The sequence below is a fragment of the Rousettus aegyptiacus genome, unplaced genomic scaffold (assembly GCF_014176215.1).
Source record: "Rousettus aegyptiacus isolate mRouAeg1 unplaced genomic scaffold, mRouAeg1.p scaffold_m13_p_3, whole genome shotgun sequence".
In the NCBI taxonomy this organism is placed as follows: Eukaryota; Metazoa; Chordata; class Mammalia; order Chiroptera; family Pteropodidae; genus Rousettus; species Rousettus aegyptiacus.
Window position 1 is genome coordinate 171,692,622 of NW_023416306.1, and position 16,578 is coordinate 171,709,199.

The 16,578-nt window shown below is 53.3% G+C and overlaps 1 long non-coding RNA gene across 2 annotated transcripts in view; it reads right to left on the reverse strand.

The window, feature by feature from the left end:
• Positions 1-13,915, reverse strand: part of LOC107521385 — a 50,786-nt gene extending 36,871 nt beyond the window's left edge. The window contains exons 1-3 of one of the 2 annotated variants that reach the window (XR_004950026.1): positions 13,760-13,915; positions 13,348-13,524; positions 2,667-2,778 (exon numbers count right to left, since the gene is read on the reverse strand). This is a non-coding gene — a long non-coding RNA (uncharacterized LOC107521385). The remainder of the gene's footprint in view (positions 1-2,666; positions 2,779-13,347; positions 13,525-13,759) is intronic. The other variant, XR_004950027.1, reaches the window with a different exon arrangement.
• Positions 13,916-16,578: the final 2,663 nt, after the last annotated feature.

Consider the following 16,578-nt stretch of genomic DNA (forward strand, 5'->3'; position numbering starts at 1 on the left):
ACAGGAGGGCAGCTCGGGGAGCTGGGCCGGGCTCCGCCCACAGGTGCCCGCTGCAAGGGGCCACTGCCTCGCGCCCTGCTCTCCCGGCTGACCGTCCCCACTGGCATCCGAGCGCCATGAGCATCCCGGGCCCTGCCCTGCCGCCGAGCCTCAGTGGCTCCCCAGCATCTCTGGGTCTGCCCGCCCAACGACCCCCTTTCCCGCAGAGACCTGATGTCATACATCGCCAGCTAACGTTCCCAAAACGAAGCAACCTGCATTTTGACTGCTACCCTGTACTGCATAGACGCCTGTGACCTTGAATGGGGGGAAAAAAATACGTCATGTCTTTCTTTATTTTCAGTACCAGCGGACGTGTGTAAGGCTCCCTCCGGCTGGGAACCCAGGCAGCGGACCTCGGCGCAGTGCGTGAGCAGTTCCCGGGGCCTTGTCACCAATAGACATCGCGGGTATCTCCAGACATCGCTTACTCTCATTCCACTTCGAAACTATGGCAATGGCTAGATTTATTTAAATATTAATTAAACAGCATGCATAGTACTCTACCACAAGCCTGGTCTTTAATACACTGTAATTCTACTTCAATAGAACGGCTTCCTTTGTAAGCCTTTGCATTCTAATTTTTTTTTTTTCATTTAAGAACAGTCTGAAAAGGGATCTGCGGGCTTCCCCAGACGGCCAGCTGCGGGCCACCACTCAGGTCGCCGGCGCAGGCGAGAACCTTTGACGAGCGCCTCTGGGTGCTGAGCCGCGTGCAACACGCTCTTCTCGTTTTCAACCGCTTTGCCTTTTGCTTTTCAAAAATACTTATTTACCGATCGTCTCAGACTACGAAAGTGCTTTAAGCCTATTCAACAAGTGAGACGCTGCCCGAAAAGATGACGCGGAGGCGGACGGGTCGCCTCCTGCGCGGCCCCCGCTTCCGGCCCCTGCAGAAGCCCGGCGGCCGCCCCGTGCTTCTGCAAGCACACGCGAGGGTGGGCTCGGCGCTCGCACCAAAATAGACTCATTCTACGCACATCGTTCCGTGATTTACATTCGTCATCTGGCAATTGCCATTGTCACGCAGACATTCCCGCCAGTCTGGGACTGCGCGTGTCTCCGTTTCTCCGTGCGCGGTCAGATACGGCGGAACGTGAAGGAAACTGCATCGCGCGCAGCGCGCTGTGTTAGCGCCGTTTCCCGTCCGTCTGCCTCCTCCCCTCTGCGACTCGCGTCATTTACCTAGTGCCACAGAACGAAGAAACTCAAAACTTCGTAGCTTAAAACAATAAACATTCATTAGCTTAGAGTTTTGGAGGTGAGGGATTTAGGGGCGCTGAGCTGGGGGGGGGCCTGGGAGAGGGTCTCCCATAAAGGTTGCAGTCTAGGGGGCGACTGGGGCCGGAAGCCCTGGTTCTGAGATGGCCTGTCCCCTCGCGGGCGGCCCGTGCGCCTCGCCTCGCGCGCCTTTCCACGGGGCAGCCCGTGCGTCCCCGCGGCGCGCAGCGGCGTCTCCCAGCGCAAAACCTACGAGCGTGGCGGAAGCGGCTACGTCTTTAATGAGCTGGCCCCGAAGTCACCCGCCTGCTACTGGTCGCCCAGGCCGCGTGATTCACTGCGGGTGGGGACTGCACGCGCGGGGGCTGCGCGGGGGTGGAGGGGCCGCGTGAAGGTGCCGACGCCAGGGCGAGGCTCGGAGGGCGCCCCGCCCCTCCCCCCGGGCGGATCGGATGGCCCCGCCCCCACCCACCTGCGCCACCAGGGCCCCCAGTGCGCGGATTGGCTGGCCCCGCCCCACCCACCTGCGCCACCAGGGCCCCCTGTCCCAGATCCAGCAAGTGAGACACGGGCGCGCACGCTGCCGTCCGCTGCCGGTGCTCAGGTGGGCAGACGCGAGGAGGTCCCCACAAGTACCCACGTGCACCGCAGTCGCCTTACGAGTCCACCAGAGGCACCTGCTTCCACTGAGGAAAAGGAGAGCGCGCAGAGGAGCCGGACTCGCTCTGGAACCGTGATTCCCACCGCCTCCCTGCCTCTCACCTGCATCTCTCGGCTGCAGCGCTGTGAGCAGGTTCGAAGTGGGCCTCAGCGGCCCGCCACGCGGCCAGCTGGTGCCAAGCGGTCACGGGACACCCCCATCCTTGCGCCGGGCGCTTCGGGGATTCAAAGCTGCGACGCAGAAAGTGTCTGTCCTCAAGGAGCACGCGGTCCGTACTGAAGGCCGGCTACACACGCCAGGACAGACCGGACGACACCCCGAGACGTCAGCAGGTGCGAGCACAGGGGACGAGGCACCAAACCCATGAGTCTGCAGCGGCGGCAGGCAAGCGAGGTCCCCGAAACGCAGCTGGCCGTGGAGTCTCCCCCACTCCAGCCCCCACTCCAAGAAATGCCTTAGGCCCCCGGGAACGTGGTCTGGGAGTTGCCGAAACAGGGTAATCTGAGTTTCGCTCCAACCTCGGCAATTTAAAACATGCAGCGACAATGGCCGCGTCCTCCGTGTTCCCCTCCTTGGGTCGGTAACGGGATCCGATGTCTTCCTATCTTGGCAGAATTCTTTGTTTATATTTTAAAAAGTAGTACAACCACCAACAAAGATTTCACTTCTTTCTTTCTTTTTCTTTTGTACTAATAAACTTCGGACTCAGCTTTTACCTTGCTGGAGGAAGAACTTAATTACTTACAGGTTTTTCTAGAACAGTCCTCGGCTCAACCCCCACCACAGTTTACACTGCAGCCGGCAGTACAGAATTCCACTGGCGTCTGGCTCCTCGGGTCCCTCCTCACAGGGTAAGGCTGTAGGAAAAGCCAGCGGTCGGTCCCCCTGCCCCGAACACTGCAGACTGCACTCCACCCCCTCCCCACCCCGAAACAGGTCAGGGGTTAAGGACCCCCATTAACCACGCGAACAAATTATGTGCGGGCTCACTTGGACATCAGTGGCCGAGAGGCCAGCACCCGTGAGCCCAAGGCCTGTGGCAGACGTCGGCCCGGGAAGAGGCCATGGGAAGGCTAAGGAAATGGGAGAAACTACGGTTCTCATAGGCAAACGTCAAGAAACAGAACCTGACTTTCCCAAATTGCCGTTAAAATGATCCACCGACAAATTCCGGTTTCTTTGCAGTCGGAAGATGACCTCGCAGAGGTGAGCAGACAGACAGGCTTCTCTGGGTCACCTCTTCGCACCGACGAATCCTGGGCCGCTGATGCCCAGCGCCCACCACCGGGCCAGCTCGCGCCTGCCCACTTGAAATTACTGAGGTCCCAAAGCCATCGCTTTTGATGGAGTGGGTCTGCTCAAAGGTGGTGACATCCTGGCTCCCCATCCCGCTTGCTCCTTTCCTACAAACGGGGAATCGGGGTGGCTAAGTCCTGCCGACCCTCCGCTCCCCAGCCAGAGCCCTGCTGAGGCCAGACCATCGCCTCACAATGGTCGATGACCACCCTTCCCACGTCTGAATGGGCCTCAGAATCAGCATTTCCAAAGAATACCAGGACTGGCAGAGCCACCCCCACAGTAAAAAAAAAAAAAAAAAAAAAAAGGCAAACAAAAACAAAAAACAAACAAAAAAAAACTATTACGGATGACTAACCTGCAATAATGCTGCAAATGACCCGCCTGCAAAATCTTCAGAACCTGAGATCTAAATTACTCTAATTCTTCTCCCTCAAAATTAGGTATAATATTATAATTTCAAGTAATGCGAGAGCAATTTCTCCCTTCAGTGGATACCAAGCTCAAGATGTTACAGGAAAAAGAAATAGCTTTTACCGCTGATATGAGAATTTTAAAAGAGAGACAAGTGTGAGCAAACAAAAGCTGTCACATCAAATACTGTGGGGGAAAAAATCTAGAAAAAAAAAATACCAGAAATGCTCAAGTCTAAATAAAGTCATTTATTTGTTATTTTAACCCCTTCGCTGTCAGAGGCACTGGCAGAGGCGACTTAATTCTCGGTGGGTGCGGATACTGAAGACAGCTCTTGTATGCTCGCGATAACGGTCGTGTTGTGTTTCTCTGACTTCCCTGGTCCCTTTAAGGGTTTCCAAACACAAACAAAGCTGTCGATAGCCCTCTGGTCCTAACTCCTCTGTGGGTATCATCTCTTTAGAGAACTCAGTCTTGTCCAATTTCTATTACCTTCAGCAAGAAAAAAATAAAGAACAAAAAAAAACCAGACCACGCACTCCCTTGGGGCGGTGGCCACACACCATTCGTGTTTCTGGGGGGCGGTCGCTACTCCGTCTGATGTGGTGGAAAACATTTCTTAGTGTCCTAGGCAGCCAAGATGCAGCTCGAATGTAAGACGCCGGCGTGTGGGGGGTGGGGCGGGGGTGCGCCCTGGGGACAGCTGACTGGAAAGGAAAGCACAGGCCGGATGGATCCGGGGCCGGTCCCGTGCTCCTGCTTCGTCAAGTGCATACGCCTGTCTGGCCTGGGAAGAGCGAGCCTCTGTAAGGACTGAGTAGGTGAGGGGGGAGACGGCATGATGACGGTCCACCCAAGCGGAGGGAAGTATTTCCCACGAGGATGTCGTGACGGGGCGCTCGCTTTGTGCAGGCAGGTGGGCCCTGGGATGGTGAGTCACAGCCTCTGTCCCCCGCCTCCCACGCCCTCTGCCCGGCCAGCAAGGCATCTGTCGCCAGGGACCTGTTTTAGCCATGGTTCCCAGGACCTCACAACGCAGAGCATTGCGGACTCAGCTCCCACCACAGGCCAACGACCATTGCTGGTCTCCCACCCTTCTCCCAAGTCCTCATGCTAAAGGTCCCCTCGCTTTTCCCCAGCAGGAAGTCCCTTCACTGGGGCTCCAAGAGGGGAACCTCGGAGGTGACCCAGGTCCTTGCGCCTGCCCCACTGCCAGCCCCGACCCCTCGGCACCGCACACACGGCGCCCCCATGGTCGGGAAGTCCCCTGCCTCCGCGGCACTGCACCCCCCTCCTCAAATGCGCCCCGCGTCTGCTCAGCGCTCCCTCCGTTCTCGCTCACGCCCCTGGGCTCGCCCTGCTCCCGGTTCGGGGCGCCCACCCTACCTGCCTGTCCTTCCCTGGCTCCTGGCTCCGCGCGCATTGTGCTCGTCCAGCTTTGCGCACCTGCCCGCCCTGCTAGCCAAGGGCAGCTCCTCGAAATCCGACTGAGTGAGCGACGCCCACTCTCGCCGCCAGAAGATCTCCCCCCTGGGGTGGTAGCGGGTGCTCTCAGCTCCCGACATGTGCCTGGTTAGATGAGGTGGCATGACTTTCAGTTAACCACAAACAAGATGAACGTGCAGCCCCGCCCCGCCCCCGCCCCCGCCCAGAATTACTGGCTCCGGGGGCCCAGCAGAGCGTCTCGCCACGCGCCCCACGCCCCTTCCATCACCTGCACCTGCGCGTAGTTTAGACCTTTGCGGTTCCTCACCTCATGGGGATTGGCCATGCGTGGGAGACAAGGTGCCCCGCGGTGGCCAGCCCCGTCTCCAGCCTGTCCCGTTCTCAGCGGTGCCGTGAGCCCAGGCTCCTTCTGGTGTGTGCTGGAGGGAGTGGCTGCAGGCCACACGAGGGGCGCGTGGCCGTGTGTCCTCAGCCCAGACACTTCAATGTGGGTTTCCGTGTGGGAGGGTGCACACTCTGAGAGTCTAGAATTTGTGGGGTGTGTGATCTTACAACCTCATACTCAGAAGAGGTATTTTCATTTCCTATGAGTCGTGAATATTTACATAATCCAGACACCTTCTTAAACCAGATTTCAAACTGGGTCCTGTGGTCTGGGGCCAACGTCCTTAAGGGGACTTTGCTTTATCCGTCAGGTTTCGAGCCAAGTGTGTCCCAAACAAATTAGTTAAAACAGTTCACCCCGCATTAAAGAGAAAAGTCTGTCTTCCTCTCAAAGTTAATCCTCAAAAATTACTTCTGAAATACAAAGGCAGCATTCATATTTCCTGAAAGGCACTTGTATATTGAATGGCTTCCATTCTATCGATTCTTCCCTGTCGATCATTAAGTCACTTGGTCATCCATATTTTCAAGCATCTCCAACATCCCAGACCTTGTTCAAAGCACTGGGAGGGTGGGGTGACCAGGCAGAGGACGTCACAGACCCACAGGCGCCCCTAAGAAGCCAATCACGTGACCCATGGCTGATCTCACACTCACACTAGAGGGTGAGCGTCTCAGGAAAGACGCACAGAGGCTGCCAGCAGTTAAGATGTGCTTATCTTTTATCTCAGGGCACAAGTTTTTCTTTTTTTTTTTTCTCATATGTATTTCACATTCCCAGCTGGAAGAATATCAAAAGACTCATAATAGCACCATCTGGGAGTTACGCCATGGACTCCAGTGGGCAGGATTAGAACTAGGTTTCACTTCTTCCTGTAAAAGTGCATTTCTTCTGCTTCGAAACGAGCACAAACACGTGTGATTCCCTAAGGACACCCGCCCAGAGTCTAAAAGCCACGCATTCTTCACCTCCTGCCCTCCACACCCACAGCTTCGTGGGGTTCTCTGACACACAGAGACTGGGGGTGGTGGTCCCCTTACGGATATTCGATCGTTGGTGACCTCACTTAACCGATACACAAGTCAAATGTGTTGAAATACACAAACGTCAAAAATGCGACTCACCCAACGCGAGCTGGCCCGCTGGGCCCCGGGCTACGGGAGAGGCCCCGCCAGCCAGCCCAGTGTCAGGAGCGCGCGATCGCCAATCAGTTTCTCGTGGGGCGTCACTGTCCTTTACCGGCACGGTGGTCCCCCCTTATCTGCCGGCTCACTTCTGCAGTTTCAGATACCCGTGGTCAACCACAGTCCGAAAATATTAAATGGAAAATTCCAGAAATAGGCAACTCATAAGTTTCAAATGGTTTGCCGTCCCGATGAAAGCTCCCTCTGTCCTGCCGTCCCTCGTGGGACGTGACTCATCCCTCCGTCCACCTCCTGCCTGTTAGTCACTTTGCAGTCGTGTCTGGGATCAGATCGACTGTCATGGTCTCTCCGTGCTTACGTCCAAACGATCCTTATTGCACTCAGCCGTGGCCCCAGAGTACAAAGGCAGTGAGGCTGCCAGCTGGGACGTGCCAAAGAGAGGCTGCGACGCGCTTTCTCTCAGTGAAAAGGCAAGCGCGGGGCAAGAAGAGAGAGGGAGAGGGAGAGCACATCCACACGACTTTCGTTACACTGTGTTGTCAGAACTGTTCCATTTTATTATTGGTCACCGTCGTTCATCTCTCACCGCGCCTAATTTGTAAGGTGAACTCTATCATAGGCGTGTATGGAGACGAGAAACATTATATATATATATATGGAGTTTGGCACTGCGTGAGTTTTTTGGCTCCCACTGGGGGTCCTGGACATGTCCCCTGCACACAAGGGGAACAGCTGTGTCCCCGAGTTTATGTTTAACGTGTTCCTTTTGGAACTACTGGTATTCGTAAGAAACAGAAGATGGTTATTTGAAAACATTCACTTTTCATGTCTCCGTTACATCACCTTCAACTTTATAAGTCTTTTTCTGACCATCCGGAATGTTTTCTATTATTTCCTGATGTGGCCCTCTCCCCAGCCCCTCGCCCGTGAGATATGCTCGATTAACGGAACGATTTTTTAAATTAAAATCGTATTCATAACTCTCCCCTCGTAACTAGTAGTTACCGTTTTGCCTTGCAGGTGGAGCCCATATTTACAATATAAGATTAGTTGTCCTTTAAATTTTCACAGGACAAATTCAATCTGGAAACGTCTCCAAGTGTCGCCCAGTGATTCTATCCAAACCAGGTGCACGATCTGAGTGCCACCATTGCACCGGGCTGCCCGCTACAGAAGTTCATGACACTCGCCATGGTGAACTCTGCCCGGCGGTCCTAATTTACACCCGCTCCAACTTATCATTACATAGTTTGCGATATAAAAAGCTGTCACTGAACAGGAGGAAGCCCCGGTGCCCCCTGGGCACTGAGAAGCAGGGCTGACCAGCCCCGAAGCACGCAGGCTGGGGAAGTCTGAAGCGCCCCCCACCCCGGCCGAGGGTGAGCATCGCTGAGCTGCCGTCTCCTCATGTGCAGAGGGAGGCGACAGGGGCGCCCCGCTGGCCAGGCCGACACCGGGAATAAACCCATCAACACAGGCAAAGCCCTCAGATCGGAATGGGGCGCAGCCCACAGCAATCGCCATTAGCTCTCATGAAACCCCTTTAGCTACGAGACAAAGTCACGGAAGACCTGCAGAACTGCCGGAGTTTAGCATGCGGTTCTCTGGGGGGGGGGGGGGGGGGCAGGAATGCAAGCGCAGTTTTCATATATTTTATATTATTGTGTTACACAATCCCTACTCAGAACTTCAACCAAAATGTTGTCTTTTCATAAGCGAGACTCACATTTAGACTCTGTCTATACACACGAGCCAGTTTTAAATATCACCCGGAGGAAATCGACGGTTAATTAACAGCGCGTTATACAAACCGGTTTACGTTTATGGACTCGATCCTCGAGCATCTTTACCACGTTTTCTTAAATATGTCATTGGAAAGGTTTGCGTGGATGCGCCAAAACCTAATTTTATAGCTTGAAAGTAAATTAATAGTATATTGCATCCACTTTCTAAAGTACTAGATACATAAGCTATTTTCACGTCGGGCCTAATCTAGAACTGATAAAATCCTCAACATTAACACTACAATCCAGCCCAGTTATTGGGAATAAACCAAGTAGGTAGGGAATTGCCTAGATTTTATTTTCAGATTTCTCGGGCCCTCACATAATAGGAGACTTTGGAGAGCCTCGGTGTGGGGAAGTGATTCATGGTGTAGCCGACTTCCTCTTTCCTCTGCGGGGTGGGAAAAACTCTAGGGAAATAGCGCCCTCCACAAAAAGAGATCCATAGATGTCAGGACTGGACAAGATGGTTGGCCCCGTCACCGCCAGCTCATCTCGGACATTCTATTGTTTTTTCTGCCTCCAGCATTGATAAAAGTGCACTGCTTCAGCAAGCGATTGTCTCTTTTTCATCCGAAGGCCGTGTCATTACACCGAGGAGCATCCATCACCTGCCCACCACGCCTACCAGCGGGGGAGAGCGCGGAGTTCTTGCTGCTCATCTTGATGAGATGAGATGAGCACATGGCAGAGGGAAGAGGCTCTGGCAGGTTCCGACACTCGCCCCAGGCTGAGCCAGATCTGTCCGAGGCCATCGCCCCTCCGTGTCCCTCCCCTTCCACCTTGCCCTTGCCTCCCTCTGCAAGGGACAGCTGGCACCAGATCACCGCCCGCAGGGTGCACCTGGGGCGGCGGCCAGCTCCCGGGCCCCAGCTGCCCCTTCCTGCCGGGAGGAAGAGGAGCGAAGCCTTCCTCCCGCATCCCCGGGGTGCTGGAGGGGAGCAGCCCCTGAGATGCCCACTTTGCGAGCCAGTCCGCCGCGGGACCCTGCGCATCCGAGGCCGCCAGGGAGGCGCATGCGCGCACGGCTTTGGGTTCCCACCGCCTGTCAGGTCCTCAGCGCCTGAAGGCTAGCTGCGGCCACCCTCCCCAGCTCGAGCAGGGATGGGGCAGACACCAGCCCTGCCACCATTTCACTGCTTGTAAAAGGCTCAAGTGGCCAGATACATTTAACGCGTGTGCACCTGCACGCGCACACGCGCGCACACACACACACACTAACTTGATAACTCCAATGGCCAACAAACCTTCAAATCTCTGTAGCACTCAGATACTGAGAATGTCCATAATGCTAGCCACAGGTGATAGGCTAATACTCTTAACACATCATTTGAAAACACACCTGCATCACTCATAAGGCAAATTTTGGCCGCCTTAACTTTTCTAATTTGGTTTTCGTAAGGTCCTTCCTGCTTCTCCTTGCCGACCGACTACATCCGCACACACCGAGCTCAGAGTCAGGTCCCGCACCAGGCACTGTACCTGGGTCGGGGCGGGGCCGGGGAGCCTTCCGATGGTTCTCCCATGGGAACGCTGATGCCCCATCGTTTGCAAATAAGGAAACCCAAGGCGTAGACACACTGAGCAGCCACGCTGAAGGCCCAGGGCTGGACCTGAGGTATCCCGTACTCGTATCAGGCTTCTTCTTTCGCAAAAGTCGGGACAACTTAGCAGCCTACGAGTTCACTGGCCTTGTCCACAATGCCCGAGGGTCGTCACAAGCTGATAGTTTCACATGAGGAAGGCGCTGTTCCCATCCACACTGATCTATCAGGAACTACATAAAATATGTATGTAATAAATCAGTAATCGATAGATGTAGTATGGCTGACTTAAAAATGAGTTCAAACATTAGAGTAACTACTTTCCATCCTTTGTGGAGCCAGTAATCGCTCGTTGAGGTTTATTATTGGTCAACATGAACGTTGGACTCTGGGAGAAAAAAATAAAAACTACAGGGTCCTTTCGCATCCCCAGAAGGCAAAGTCGGGTTGCATAAATAAGCCTCACATTCTAGAAAGTTTTGCTTTTCATGAAGATACATCAATTCAATGCTAGAAACTCACTTATCAACAATGAAGACAGGAAGGATGAGAGTATTTCTTGGGGGGATAAAAACACTTGAGCTTTTCATACCCTAAAGGGGGTCCCTTATCCTATGGCCAAAGAAAAGACTATGGCTACGCGGTTCACTCCTGGAAATAAACAGGAATTTGGCTGAACCAAAAAGCAGATGCAACTTTGCATAAAGCCAGTAATATTGCTCATGCTTTCCTAGTCATAATATGCTATAAACCTGTTTTGTCTCTTCAAAGAAATTTTTTTACAGGTTCAATAACTCTGCTTGAACTTAAAACCAGTGGGGTAGATATGGCTCCTCTTCTTCCCGCGGGCAAGTTTGGGAATCATCTTAAAAGCAGCCGGATCCCTCAGAAGTCGCAGTGCGGACTTGGGCGTTTGCTGCTGGGCCTGGCGAGCACCGCTCTGAGCACCGCGCTGCAGTGCGGTTCACCGCGTGGAGTCCCGCCGCCCTTCCCACGGCTTCGTCTGAGAGCCTGACGACAGTGACAATCACAGGACTAGTTTTGCTGGGTAAAACTATTCTACCTGCAATTTCCTCTGACAGGCTCCACAATTTTAAAGTGCAATTAAATCCTAAGAATTTTCCCAAAGGGGTAAAAAAAAAAAAAAAAATTCTAACACATTTTTTAAAAATTATTTTTTTAAGAGAAGGTGAAAAAAAAACACAGTGGAATTGAACAACTAATTACTAACTGGTTGTTCTTTTTAGAAAAGAGAAAAGTATTTGGCTGAGCCCAGAAATCAACTTCACTGTGTAGACAGGCAGCTTTCTGGTCCTGAGAGAGAGAGAGAGGCCTGCGGGGGTCACAGGCATTCTGACTGGCTGCTTCGGTCACTGCTGGCGTCCACTTCTTCAGGGCGAAGGGGGACAATATGAAACTTGCAGACAGCAGCCCTGAGAGACCGCTGTCACCTGACTCCCCTCTGCGAGGACGGAACAGCCTTCTCTAAGGCAGGTGGGGCGGCTGCCCCCCTTCTGCCGGGCCCACATTTGTGCCACCCTCACGCCCCTAGGGATGGGATCGGCACACGGCACAGCCAGCGGGAGGTGGTCTTCCCTGTAAGGGCCCAGGGGAGGCCTCCGTCACGTAACTGGCCTGCTGGCCTTGTGAGATGCCAGTTGCATTTCCAATCCGCAGCTTGAGTCACTGTTGTCCCCAGAAAGGACCCGAGTCCCTGCCCCTTCTTGGAGTTCCACACTTGAAATCTTCATTCAACAAGAAGCGAATCTGACGCCCAGACGCTACCCAGGCTCCATCTGGGAAATCAGACTTTTCTTTAAGCGATGTCAAATTAGACCTCATGTTGCGGAACATTTTATATAAAACATGCACCTGATCAGGGAGAAAACCTTTGACAGAACATCTTGAACCCGCATAATTCTCATCATTTAGGAGCTTGCAACTCAGCAGCCACAGACGAGCTCCGGAGAAGCCAGCGCCAGCAACCCCGCCCCTCACCCTGCCGCCCCTCCTCCCCCAGCCCCAAGCAGGGCTCACTGTCCCCCAGAGACACGCGGCTATTGGGTGGTGTTCCCTCTTCCTGGAACACCCCACACACAGCACCACCCCCTGCTCGCATCCCCCGAGATTCTACCCCTGGGGACTCTAACGACCTTGCCCACTCTTCCCTACCAGGCCCTGAACTCATCGAAAGCAGGGGTCACGTGGCATATTCCCTGGCACCTCGCGGGGCTCCCGGCCGGGGGCAGGGCTCCCAGAGATGTTTGCCAAAGGTTCCTTTCCTTCTGACCTGCTAAAACGGCGGGCGTTACAAAGCCCCCCGAGTCACATGTTGCTGCCGCTGTTGTGAAAAGTCTCCCCCCGCTGCCCACCCGCCCGCCCCCCAGACTCGAAGCCCCACGAGGGCAGAAACCACACCCGCTGGCCCATCATTCACCCCCGTGCTTGGGACTGTGAGACACTCAAGAAATTTAATCAAATACATGAATTAAAGACCATACCGATACAGAGATCCCAAGCGTACGCAAAAAAAAAAGAGAAAGGTCTGCAGATCAAAACCAGCAGGCGTCCATGCATAGAGAACGTTGGAAAATTGTTTCTCATAAATGAAAAATCGTTTTCTCCTACGAGCCGCCTGGGACGCAGGGAGGCTGGCCGTCGGGCCCCTTCCGCTTCCGCAGGGTAAGCCGTCATCTCCACGAAGCCAGCACCTCCGCGGTGCACTTACTGAACCTCAAGTTATTTGCAAGACCCCCTAAAAATGTGCACGAGTGAAACGGGACCGTTCCGCTTTGAGCGCTAGATGGGTTTCCGAAGGTCAAGTGCAAAACCGAATCCGGACAGCGACCCTCCCTCCCCCCACCCCACGACTCCCATGTCCATTTCAGAGCGCGTGCCTACGGGCCGAACACTCGTGTCCAGCACAAAACAAAATCTAATGAGGAATTCCGACCTCTCCGGAGACTGCACACAGCCCATGTGCATTTAATTTACTCATATATAAAAAAAAAAAAAAAAAAAAAACTCAAGCCAATTCACAAACAGCGCGTGACCTTTCTTATTAAAAAAGGACTAATGAAAATATAAAATATACATCACGTTCGCATTGAAATTGGAATGCTCACTGTTTCTGTGCGGAATGTCTGTTTCTCGAAACAGCCGATGGCTACGAGGACGCACCAGAGGTCACACGGACCCACCGAGCCCACATCGCGTGGGACGGTAGAGGTCACGTCGCCCAGCCCTGTCCCCCTGCAGGAACCCCGCCCACGTGCTGGTGGCTAACCATCACCATTTTAAGAACCTCTTAGCATCTTAGGTTCTCTTAGTCATGTGCATGCAGTTCATTCATGTTAGAAAGATCAGAGGCAAATAAAGGGCCTTGCGGCTTTTTTAAGGATGGGAGACTTACCTAGTGGGGAAGGGTGAGACACGGCCATCGGGGGTCAACGGCTGCCCTCGATGCTGTGTCCGGCCAGCAGGATGCCTCCTCATCTGGACATGTGGAGATTCACCTCGGAAATGTTGACACGTCGCTCTATTAATCCGCTTGAGCGTGATCCTTCGTCCATGACTTTCTGTGAATTACCTAAAAATAGATACGCCTTCTTTAAACAAACAACATTGAAATACCTGTGCTACAATTAAAACTGACCAATGGGGAAAGGCCTTGAAGGCCCCTGGAACCAGGGCTTTTTTTTTTTTTTTTTTTTTAAGGAAAAGAGAAGGGTCCTATACTGCAGGCCCACAATCCCTTACATCCATGTCCAGAACTCCAAAAACACTCTGCAAACCAAAAGCAGTTTCACAAACTCAGTGCCTACCCTGGTGCGAGGCTACCAATGAACAGTCTCCACGGACACCCTTCGGCATGAATGCGCCTACGCTCGCCATCAAACGTCCCTGCTTTGGATTCGGGCATACTCCGGCTGCAGAATCCCATAATATGCCGGCTGCATGCTGGATTCCTCTTCTAAAATCTAGGGAGGAAAAAAAAATCTACATTCTAAAAAACATCCAGCCCCAAAGATTTTGTGGACTGGTGTCATCGAAAGTCTGGCTTCAGAGGGGCCTGGCACTTAATTAAAATAAAGAAACACCTAGATTTTTGAGAACAAGAAGGACGATACTGAGAATTAAAACCAAAACTCTGGCCTTGACCCAAAACTGTCTTTAACACACACCCGAACGCAGCACCTGTTCACAGATGGTTGGTGCAAACCCAAATGTTCATTCAGTGTCGAACCGTAAATCTGAAGCGGGTATTTTTGTTTTGTTTCGTGTCTTTCCTTTTGCACCCCACAGGGACACCGAGTGAACAGATTTAAACCGAACCCGAACCTACATATTTTATTAAACTATTGAATTGGAACAAAACGAAAACATCACAATGTTCTCCAAAAATAATGCGAACAGAATCAGTGTTTCACTTGGTCTAAATCCCTGGTTTAAGAGACACAATGAGGAAAAAAAAAAAGTCAGTGATTACAGAGAGAGGAAAGGCTTAAACCACCCCTGCGTGTGTTAAAACTTTTCCGCGGGGAGAAAGAGAGAAAGTTTTCAAAACGGCCTGAAGATAATGCCTCGAGTTCACGTCACCGGCAGACCTGCCATCCAGCTCTGTGCTTTGTACACCTGCTTTGAGGGCGAGCTGAGGATCCGAAACAGAAGGAAGTTCAGTTTCTCAGCTGCAGCTGAGGACTCAGGACGGCCCGAGGGGAACCACAGTAATCTCTAAGCGCTAACGCTTGTGATTTGGCGAATGCGATGCCTTGCTCAAGGGACGGACTGTTTACACACTTTCACTGAAGTCTAAATGCTAAACGTTCCTCCTTCAAATCCCTGTGCATTTCCGTCATTTTCATTTCTTCCCGGACCATGGCAACTATTCGGCTCTTTGTTCCCTTTTTTGTTTTTGTTTGTGTGTGTGTGTGTGTGTGTGCACGCGCACGCACGCACTCCTGAAGAGTTTTTAAAGTGGCTTTGTTCACTTTGTTCTTATCTCAGTACGTTACTCACGCACCCTCCACCGGAGTAAAATCTGCCATCCTCAGAGCAAAGCCCTGTGAAGCCCTGTGGCCAGTGTTTGGGCAGGACCCTGCGGAAGCCACACTCCCCTAAACGAAGCACATGTCCTCTCCAGGTGGGTGGGTCGGAGTCGGAATGGCACTTCTTCCAAACCATGCAGGGCCTGCGGGGCTGCAAGGCCACCTCCAGGGTGAGAGGCCCGTGCTGCAGGCACCCGGGTGCCCTGGCAGAGCCCTGGGCCGGACCGGTCGGCAGGTTTGGGATCTCTTGCTGTTCCCCGGGAATCTGCTCCTGGGCGCGGGTGGACCGAGGACCCAGCGCAGGCCCAGCCGTCTGGATCCCACCTGGGTTTCGTTTGCTTTTCCTCCACTTCCTATTGCAGCCTGACTGAGTCATTTTAAAAAACAATTTAAGATTCTGTTCCATTTTAGTCGTTTTATGTTGTTTGAAAAAAAGTCCAGCCACGGGTCCTGTGAGTTCGACGGAGACGGGGTGCGTTCGTGCCCGGTCCTCTCCTTCCTGCGAGCCGGATCGCCATTCTACACACCGGCGTGCGGGTGATGAGGGTGGCCTCCTTTCCCGGTGCCGAGCCCTGACAGCCCCGGACGTGCGTAAAACGACACCTGCTCTCGAGGACCCTCCGTCCTTTTCTCCTCAACCAGAAACCCTCCCAAAGTCACACTACAACACGAGAGAAAGCGTGCAGAGGGGACGTCAGGCTCTAGATGCCGAGTGGTAGAGGCGGGGCCGGGCCGATGTGGGCGGAGAGGAGCCATCCGGACAGGTGGAGAGGAGGGGCCAGGCGCTTGGCGATGTGTGATGGGAGGAGTCAGGAGGTGGGGCGCGGGGAAACTTGTATGGGGTCAGGGAGGAAACCAGCGTGGCAGAGGGCTCCGAAGGCAGGGCCGGAAGGGCCTGAGGCTGGATCTGGGGTCTGGGCGCCCGCCGTCCTTTCCCACCCAGGCCCCGGCTCATCCAAGCAAAGGAGACGCGGGACGATCCACGGCCGAGGGCGCAGAGCGCATGCACGACGCAGGGTCAGAGGCCAAGGAGCTGACCTTGGAGGAGGCAGGGCCAGCAGGGGCAATGAAATAACAGGAAAGGGGCACATTTGAGAACGATTTCAAAATACTTGATGACTAATCCAAACTCTTCGACAATTAAATATTCCATTTTTGCCGACTTCTTTTTAATTACCCCCGACGGATTTAGTCACCAGCCTGTTTCCCCCATTTCATCACCATCTAAATTATCATTCCTGCAGTATGAGCCTATCGCCTATCCTCCTTTCCTAAAGCGAACCCAGAAAGCGCCAGAGACAGACTTCTGGTTACTAAAATGAACGTCTGTGAGGACACGCCAGGAGCAAAAGCCTGACTATGCTAAACCCGGCACTTTGACAGCCAAGTACCGACTCCTTAAAAATACTTTATTCTTGTAAAACGCCTGCTTTCTGTCCCTACGGACTTCTAAAGGAAGGGATTCATTTTTATGGGGCAGAACAGAAGTCACTCTTGAAAACAGCAAAGGAAAAGCTACGTTCTGCACACGAGTTGCCTGTTACATTAAATCACACACAAGGAAATCAACGGAAAGCCACACATGAGCCGGGCCG